General features: G+C 48.1%; 1 long non-coding RNA gene across 1 annotated transcript; it reads right to left on the minus strand.

Moving 5' to 3' along the window:
• Positions 1-1,120: 1,120 nt before the first annotated feature.
• Positions 1,121-9,172, minus strand: LOC144300923 (uncharacterized). Its single transcript, XR_013367641.1, has 2 exons — positions 6,340-9,172; positions 1,121-2,371 (listed from the first exon to the last, which is right to left on the minus strand). It is a non-coding gene; the product is annotated as an uncharacterized LOC144300923 (long non-coding RNA).
• Positions 9,173-9,805: the final 633 nt, after the last annotated feature.

The following is a 9,805-nucleotide window of genomic DNA, read 5'->3' on the forward strand; positions in this document are numbered from 1 at the left end:
AAGGAGCCTGATGTGGGACTCGATCCCAGGACCCCGGGGTCACGCCCTGAGCTGAAGGCAGATGCTCAACCACTGAACCACCCAGGCATCCCTGTTTTTGTTTTTTTTGAATGAACTTTTAACTTCAAACAGTTTTGGGTTTGCAGGATACTTGCTGAGGGGGCACAGACAGTTCCTGTTTATTCCATGCCCAGTTTCTCTCATCATTAATGGTTAATCTAAAACAACCATAAACAAATATCATGAATTACAGTCTACCTTAGTCATATTTCCTAGGTTTTCCCCAGGTGTCCTTTCCCTGCCCTAGGATCCTGCCTAGGACAGCACATGACATTCAGTCTCATGTCTCCTGAGTCTCTGCTTGGCTGTGACAGCTTCTCGGACTTCCCTTGTTTTTCATGACCACAACTGTTTTGCGGTGTTTCATAAAATTCCCTCCACGAGAAATGCTTTTCTTATGATTACATTGGAGTGATGTGAGTTTGGGAGGAAGGACGCCAGAGTAAAGGGCCCTTTCTCATCACGTTATTCCAGCGGTACCTGCCACCCACATGACTTCTCGTGGCTTGTTAACCTTGATTGTTTGGCTTGAAGTGGTGCTTGTCAGGCTCCTCAGGGTTCATCTTCCCCATACTGGGCTCTTTGGGAGAAAGTGTGTGGGCCATGCTGAGGAGCAGGGACTTTGCCCCATCTCTGGGATGGTGGATTATCCACACGAATCATTTAGAGCCCTTCTAACTGGGGCACTTCTATTCTTTCCAATTTTTTATTCAGTCATAATACCTATATGGACTCATATGTGGGTTTTTTAAAGGATACTTTTGGTTATAAACCAATAAGACTATTTTGTTACTCAAATTGTTTCATCTTTGGTCACCGGCAGCTCTTCCTGTTGACCTCTTCATCTCTTTGATACACCCTGTCACTGGGCTGTACGATCTGTCCTCACCTTCAGAGCTCTTGCAGACTCCAATCAACCACCAACCCCCAAGACTGGTCAAGCCCTGCGATGTCCCCTCATCTCTGCCACCTGCCCAACAGGGCCCCTTCTGCAGGCTTGGAAGCTGCCACACTTCATTCTCCTCTCCAGGGAGCTCTGAAATCTCAGAAATTCAGTTCGTTTGCTCTTTTTTGTTAGCTATATGGAAAAAGTATGATTTTTATTTGGTCTTATTTAAAATCTGTATTACTTATTAGTGTAAAACATTAAGCTTATCTCTCTGCCTGTGATTATAAAGCTGCTTTACACAAAGGGGATACATAGTTTGGCATCTTTGTGTTCATTTACCTACCAATCCAAATGGATGTCAATGGAAAATACTCAAGAGTGAGGTTTTTCTCAATGAAGCTGTGTCACCAAATAAATTCCAGGTTATAATTAATAAACGAACGAAACAATTTCTCACAAATTGGATGTAATTTGTACATTAGAATGTACAATTTTCTTTAGAAATAGTTATCACTACCTAACAGGTTTTGTTCCCCAAATTTCCAAATACCACTTTAACGGGATGCTGAAAACAATCATGACGATCTTTCCGTGTTTGCTCTTAAAACACCACTTTCCTAAATACGATTGTGGGTCCTTTGGATCCATTAACGCTGTAGGAGGGCAAAGTGGTGGCAGAGGGTGGGGGTCTGGCTTCTTACCCCAACTGAGTCAGGGGTTTAGTAATGTACAAAACAGACATCGATGGGAGCATGGGTCTCTATGTAGTTTGGTATTTTCAAAGAAAAAATGAAATAGGAGATACTGTTCATATATATTCTATGAATGTGAAATATACAACTAATTAATCATGTTTTTCATGGAATTAAAATTTTTTTCTTAATGATTGTGCACCTAAAGGTCTTTGATGTGCTATGGGAAGTAGGGTTTTTTAGGTGGTGGATGTTCAGAGGCAGCTGATGGGATGTAGTTGTCTTGACAAATGTATTCTACATCACACGTGTTATTATTTGTGGTTGAAACATATATATTGCTATGCATTTGAGGGAGTATATGTTCAACGGAACAGATCAATGATGGGAAATGATTTATTGATAAGAGCCACCGTGGATGCACATTTCTGGTGCGTGGGCAGAAAACGAGCACGTGTTCCTGCTTCCCTCGGAGCCGTGTACAGATGTTAAGAGAATGAGTGAGTAACAAGATACCGGTGCACACTCGTGACTGGTGGTGGTGGCTGCGCGGCATGTCCAGAGGTGCCTCAGGGGTGCGTAGAACGGGGATCTCCAGGGCCTATCAGGGCAGTCCAACATTTGATGGCTTCCATGTGGAGGATTGGACATCCCAATAGTCGTGGAGACTTAGCTGGGCGAACGTGTCCATCATCATGCTCATTCCGATCCCTGTTCCTGCACGCATCTCCTGGACAGAAAACGTGTTGTATTTTAAGGCCCGTTTAAAAATTATGTGCAAAGTAGCAATGTCCACAATAGCCAAACTGTGGAAGGAGCCTCGGTGTCCATCGAAAGATGATGGATAAAGAAGATGTGGTTTATGTATACAGTGGAATATTCCTCAGCTATTAAAAACGACAAATACCCACCATGTGCTTCAACGTGGATGGAACTGGAGGGTATTATGCTGAGTGAAATAAGTCAATCGGAGAAGGACAAACATTATATGGTCTCATTCATTTGGGGAATATAAAAAAATAGTGAAAGGGAATAAAGGGGAAAGGAGAAAAAAACGAGTGGGAAATATCAGAGAGGGAGACAGAACATGAGAGACTCCTAACTCTGGGAAACGAACTAGGGGTGGTAGAAGGGGAGGTGGGTGGGGGGTGGGAGTGACTGGGTGACGGGCACTGAGGGGGGCACTTGATGGGATGAGCACTGGGTGTTATTCTATATGTTGGCAAATTGAACACCAATAAAAAATAAATTTACAAAAAAATAAATAAAAGTTATGTAATAGATAAATAAATAAATAAATAAATAAATAAATAAAAATTATGTGCAAAAGCTGCCACAGATCACAAAGGGAACGGGATCTGGGATACAGAGCGGCTTTGCAGTGACCCATCCATCACTGTCTCCCAAAGTGAGCCCTTTCTCCTTCCAGGGATAGCCTACCCAGAAATTGCTCTATTATCCTTACATTTGTGTCTCATCAAATACTAGGAATCACCGACCATGACTCTGACATTTGCTGCCATAGGCGTATGCTAGTAAAAGCAGTAAGAAAAATTTTCTGGGTTATTTTTAAAAATATATGCCATTTAAAACTTTTTTTAAAGAATTGTAATGGAGCTTTTAAAAAGTGACCTGGAAAAGATGAGCCATGCCCACTGTGTGGTTCATCCAGGCTGGAACTGCAAACCCTGGTCTGAGAGGTGCAGCCATGCTGGGCTTCGGCAAGGCTGTCCCCAGTCCGTGGCCGTCCTCGTGACCGCGACCAAGCTAACGGTCGCCTAGACCTTCCGCGTCAGGTGCAGAGCTCAGTGATTGTGTTCTGAGTTTTAAATTCATCCCAGCTCTTCCACTGTGGGTCCGTCTGTAAACACTGGAGTAGGTCTTTCTTCAGAAATCACAGCACGGGCAGCCCCAGGGCTTCATGGAGTGGTGACGTAGCTAAGATAAAACTACTTTGTGCTTAAGTACAATCTTGCACAATCTTGCCCGGGGTCCTGGGATCGAGTCCCACATCGGGATCCTTGCAGGGAGCCTGCTTCTCCCTCTGCCTATGTTTCTGCCTCGCTCTCAAATAAATAAATAAAATCGCAAAAAAAAAAAAAATTAAATAAATAATAAACAAACATCTTCCATCAAGGTTATTTCAGTCCTTTTGAAAATGAAATAAAAATTGTATGTACAACTAAAATAATTTAATTCGCTATGCTTGCACTAAAAAAAAAACTCAGTTTCTGTCATTTCCCGCCATAATTGTCAATTTATAAGCTTTGGACAAAATATATGACTGCCTGGAAATTAATTAGGTTATAATAATTATTAACAAAAGGTGATGTTTGTTACTATCACAGACTAGAATTTTAGATGAGACGTGACCACGAAATAATATTGGTTTCCGGGTTCAAACTGGGAAATCCAAATGAGTTCTCATTTCTAAGGACCTCATCTTGGGAACCAATACTATTAGGTAATTATTAACATTTACTGGGATAATGTTTTTTTTTTTCCAAAGTCTGTTTAGAACAAATTATATGATCCTTCGTGGCAAGCTTATATAATTGCACACACACACATCTTGTCATAATTCGTGTTGGATAAAGAATAATTTCTGAGTGTAGGAAGAGACATGTTTTGTTTTTGAGTAAAATAACCATATCTGGGGGCATCCCAATGCCAGATTTCAGGTTGTACTACAAAGCTGTGGTCATCAAGACAGTGTGGTCCTGGCACAAAAACAGACACATAGATCAATGGAATAGAATAGAGAACCCAGAAGTGGACCCTCAACTTTAGGGTCAACTAATATTCGATAAAGGAGGAAAGACTATCCATTGGAAGAAAGACAGTCTCTTCTATAAATGGTGCTGGGAAAATTGGACATCCACATGCAGAAGAATGAAACTAGACCACTCTCTTTCACCAGACACAAAGATAAACTCAAAATGGATGAAAGATCTAAATGTGAGACAAGATTCCATCAAAATCCTGGAGGAGAACACAGGCAACACCCTTTTTGAACTTGGCCACAGAAACTTCTTGCAAGATACATCCATGAAGGCAAAAGAAACAAAAGCAAAAATGAACTATTGGGACTTCATCAAGATAAGAAGCTTTTGCACAGCAAAGGATACAGTCAACAAAACTAACAGACAACCTACAGAATGGGAGAAGATATTTGCAAATGACGTATCAGATAAAGGGCTAGTTTCCAAGATCTATAAAGAACTTATTAAACTCAACACCAAAGAAACAAACAATCCAGTCATGAAATGGGCAAAAGACATGAAGAGAAATCTCACAGAGGAAGACATAGACATGGCCAACACGCACATGAGAAAATGCTCTGCATCACTTGCCATCAGGGAAATACAAATCAAAACCACAATGAGATCCCACCTCACACCAGTGAGAATGGGGAAAATTAAGGCAGGAAACCACAAATGTTGGAGAGGATGCGGAGAAAAGGGAACCCTCCTGCACTGTTGGGGGGAATGTGACCTGGTGCAGCCACTCTGGAAAACTGTGTGGAGGTTCCTCAAAGAGTTAAAAATAGACCTGCCCTATGACCCAGCAATTGCACTGTTGGGGATTTACCCCAAAGATACAGATGCAATGAAACGCCGGGACACCTGCACCCCGATGTTTATAGCAGCAATATCCACAATAGCCACACTGTGGAAGGAGCCTCGGTGTCCATCGAAAGATGATGGATAAAGAAGATGTGGTCTATGTATGCAATGGAATATTCCTCAGCCATTAGAAACGACAAATACCCACCATGTGCTTCAACGTGGATGGACCTGGAGGGTATTATGCTGAGTGAAGTAAGTCAGTTGGAGAAGGACAAACATTATATGGTCTCATTCATTTAGGGAATATAAATAATAGTGAAAGGGAATAGAAGGGAAGGGAGAAGAAATGTGTGGGAAATACCAGAAAGGGAGACAGAACATAAAGACTCCTAACTCTGGGAAATGAACTAGGGGTGGTGGAAGGGGAGGAGGGCGGGGGGTGGGGATGAGTGGGTGACGGGCACTGAGGGGAGCACTTGATGGGTTGAGCACTGGGTATTATTCTGTATGTTGGCAAATTGAACACCAATAAAAAATAAATTTATTATTAAAAATAAAATAAAATAAAATAAAATAATAAAATAAAATAAAATAAAATAAAATAAAATAAAATAAAATAAAATAAAATAAAATAAAATTGTCTCTCCTCCGGCCTCTCTCGCCAGCCTGGCTCCCTGACACCTCCTCCGGGCAGTGCTCCCGCCGTAGGAAGCCTCCGGGAGGTCGCAGAAGACAACGAATGTGAGATGCAGCAGGTGCTGGGGAGCAGAGGTGGCTTGGCCGGGCCAGGGGCCAGGGCGAGAAGGGGCAGGGATGCCGGCGGAGAGCCCGGGACAGCACGACCCTGCACCTCCCCTCCTGAGTCCCCGGGGCCTGAGTCAGCCAGGGGGTCCCTCCAAGCACCGCGGCAGATTGCTCCTCCCAATCTCTGGGTTTGAGGCCCACCTCCCGGCTGGGCTTGTCCTCAGCCCCTGCCTGGCACAGCCTGGGTGTCCCCAGTGGCCGGGGGCTCAGGGTCCTGCCAGCCTGGCTCCAAGCCCGTGGGTCGCAGGTTCCCCCACCCGCTGCCCCGGGACAATCGCGGCGCTGCCCCTGCTGCTCGGAGGCCTCGGCCGTCCGCCTCACCTACCTGAGCAGCCTTCCATCCGTTGACGACCCGCCGGCTGCTGATGGCGTGGCCACGCGGACAAGACTCGGGGCCTGGACACACCGCCCCGTCTGCTCGGCCTGAGACGTGCTCGGCCTGTGGCCCGAGAGCCCCGTGCTGCCTTCCCTGATGGCGCTCGACGTCGGAGCGGGACACACGGCCACCGCGCGGTCGGTAGGCAGAGCCCGGGGCCTCCTGACCCGTACCGGGGACTGCGCCACCCGTGGGTACCGTCCCCCTCCGCCGCCCCAGGGCTCTGTGCTCTGCTGGCAGGGATTCCACCCGTAGGTGGAATCACCTGGTGCTCTGGTTTGTTTGGCCTCACACCGTGTCCTCAGTTGAACCGTGTTGTCCCCCGGTGCGGGCTCTCCTCCTTTCCAAAGGTCGCTCGCATTCGGCCGTGTGCGTGTGCGTGCGCGTGTGCGTGCAATGCTCTCGTTCGCGGCGGGCAGACCTCCGGTGGCCGCCCCACCTTGGCTGCCGGGGTAACGCTGCAGGCAGCCCAGCGGTGGGCACATCTCTTCGAAAACCTGATTTCCATGATGTCGGATGTTTACCCAGAAGTGGGATCGCCGGGTCTTGAGGTAATTCTATTTTTAATTTTGTGAGGCACTTGCACACTTTCCCACTACGGCGGCACCACTTGACATGCCGAGGGTGAAATCGGAGAGTTCTGATTTCTCTGCATCTTCACCAACACTTACTTTTTTTTTTGTTTTTTTTTAAGGATTCTCGCCACCCTAACAGGTGTGAGGTGATCTCTCCTTGTGGTTTTGACTTGCGTCTCCCTGACGATGAGGGATGTCGAACTCCTTCTTGCATTTCTTGCACATCCGCTGACCGTTTGTATTTCCTTGGAGAAAGATCTATTCATATCCTCGGCCTATTTTTTATTTTTAGGGTTCTTTATATAATTCCTCTTGTCATCCATCAGGAATTCTTCGTAAGAGTAAGAGTTCTTTATATAATGTGGGTATTAGCCCCATATCGCGTATCTGGCTTGGGACTATTCTGTCCTAGCCCACAGGCTGCCTTTGCATTCGTTGCTGCTTTCCTTCGTTGTCATCAGCTCCTCAGTCCCACGCGGTCCTGCTGGTTTATTTTTGCTTCCGCCGCCCGTGGCCTTGGTGTCAAATTGGTCAAATGAGTGCCGAGATCAATGCCAACAAGCTTTCCCCGTGTATTTTCTCCCCAGAGCCTTACGGTTTCAGGTCTTATGTTTGTCTTTAATGCACTTTGAGTTGATTTTTGTGTGCGTGATGCAATGTAAGTGTCCAATTTCATTCTTCTGCCTGTGGACGTCCAGCTTTCCCAGGACCATCTGTTGGAGAGACCAAGACAGTGCGGTCCTGGCACGAAGACAGACACACAGAACCAAGAGAACAGCACGGGGAGCCCAGAAATAACTCACACACGTAGCCAACTGATTCAATCGGTGACCCAAGAATACATAATGAGGAGGGGAGAGTCTGGTACTATTCTTTTAGGAAGGAAAGTTCTATGCTCGTTATAGATGCTGCTTAAGATGCAGGTTTTTGCTTGAGTATTTAGAGACGTAGAAGCAGTGACAGCTACCTGGGAATTCACGGCAGTGCTTCCCCTCGGTACGGTTCACTTTTATCTGTAAATTTATGACTACGTACAAGGTCAAAGATTTTACTGGACATTTATTACACTCATAAACTTTTAGAACAAACAGGCAGTGGAAGTAGGAGGAAAATAAAGCTTATTCTTCGGGTCACACATTGATCACTGGCCCTTTACTGACATGAGATGCCCGCAGGATGTCAGCTTGTCACCGATGAGGGTATTTGTCTGCATATGTGACACGTCCAGAGATCTCCTTGTCGGTCAACAAACCGTGGGATCCTCGGCCTGGCATTCAAGGCCCCTACCTGGTAGGTCTGCACGGGGATTAAGTGGGGTAATCCGCAGCAACCGTTGAGCCCAGGGTCTGGTTCCATGAAAGCGACCCCCTCTTGTTATCGTACACGGGGTGTGTGTTGTTCTCCCTCTGACCTCGAGGGGACACCGGTGTGTGATTTGTGTGTGAACTGAACGCTTGTCAAGCGCGGAGCTCCGTCTCGCAAATGCACTTCGATCTCGAGTCGCTACTGGATTAGACTAAACCTCGGATCCATAGACTCGATCGATCGCATCGTTCACATTTGCATAACCAGGAGGCGTTGGCATCACACTCCCAGTCAGCGGGGTCGGAGCCGAGCCCGAGCCTTCCTGAGCCCCGACCCCCCGGGGAAGGCTGCTGGCTGGCCGGAATTCAGCACGGGGGTGCATTCGAACGTGACCCAGGTGCAGCGTCCTGAGCTACGGCCCCTTCCCTGGGGAAAAGCAGTGTACGAAGTCGTCAGATTTGGGGACGGCCTGAGGAAGGCCCATGGGCAGTGGGCGGCGGCACGGCTGCGGGTGGCCTCACTGTGAGGCTGCGTGATGAGCGGGGCCCCCGGACGAGCTTGCGACTGTCCCTGTTTACAAGGAAGCAGAGGCCCACAGAAGTTCAGAAACGGGTCGGGGCTGCACGGCCGTGCCACAGACCCAGGCAGGCGGGTGCGGGGGGCACGGGGCACCCCACAAGCCATCACACGCATCCTAGCTCTGGCCCGGGGAGGAGGATCCGGAGCCTGCAGAGCAGACGGGGGTGCGGGCGGCGGGGGTCACGGCGCCGACCCCGAGGGAGGCTGCTGTCCTGACTCTCCTTCGTCCTGCAGGGCCAGGGTCTCAGATTCCAAGGTAAAGGCCGAGTTAGGGGAGGCGGGTTCTTGCTTCCCACCCGTGTGGGAAATGCACCATTTGTGGTGTCTCCTGGCCTTCTAGAATGTTGGACATCTATGACTTAATTCAGCTTCACCTTCTGTTTCCGTGTTTATCTTCGATCTCGGGTGAGCCCTCCTGTCGTCAGTTAACTTCTCAGGGGTCTGTACGCCGGGCGTCCAGCCCTTGTCACCACGTCCCGCTCTGCTGCTTCAGCCCCGTCAGCCTGCCCCGCTGGCGCCCACGCGGCCTCCGGCAGGCTGGTTAGCAGGTGCCGTCGCGGGAACACTGACTCGAGAGGCCTCCTGGCAGCAGGAGAATCCTGCCTTCTCGGGGGCCGACCAGGTGGGCAGGTCTGCGGAGAGCGTGAGTGGGAGGGGGGCAGGAGGGGCAGGAGCCGCAGGCTCGCATCGTGGCCGCAATCACGAGTGTCCTAAAGACGGAATGAAGCCATCATGCCGTGCGGGTGAGCGTCACTCAGGCACCAACGCGAGCTGGAAAACACAGTGAGGAGCACGCTCGTCAGTCAAATGTTAAAACCAGAATATTTTTTTAGAAGGGAAGCGGCTTCGAGTGTGCACAGGGAAGCGGCTCTTCCTCACACACGAGCCCTTGTCCTTTCCCGGAGCTGCAGCATTTGCTTGGGGCAGGTGAACGCGAGGCGGTGGGTGTTGATGAG

This window comes from Canis aureus, chromosome 29 (genome assembly GCF_053574225.1).
Source record: "Canis aureus isolate CA01 chromosome 29, VMU_Caureus_v.1.0, whole genome shotgun sequence".
In the NCBI taxonomy this organism is placed as follows: domain Eukaryota; kingdom Metazoa; phylum Chordata; class Mammalia; order Carnivora; family Canidae; genus Canis; species Canis aureus.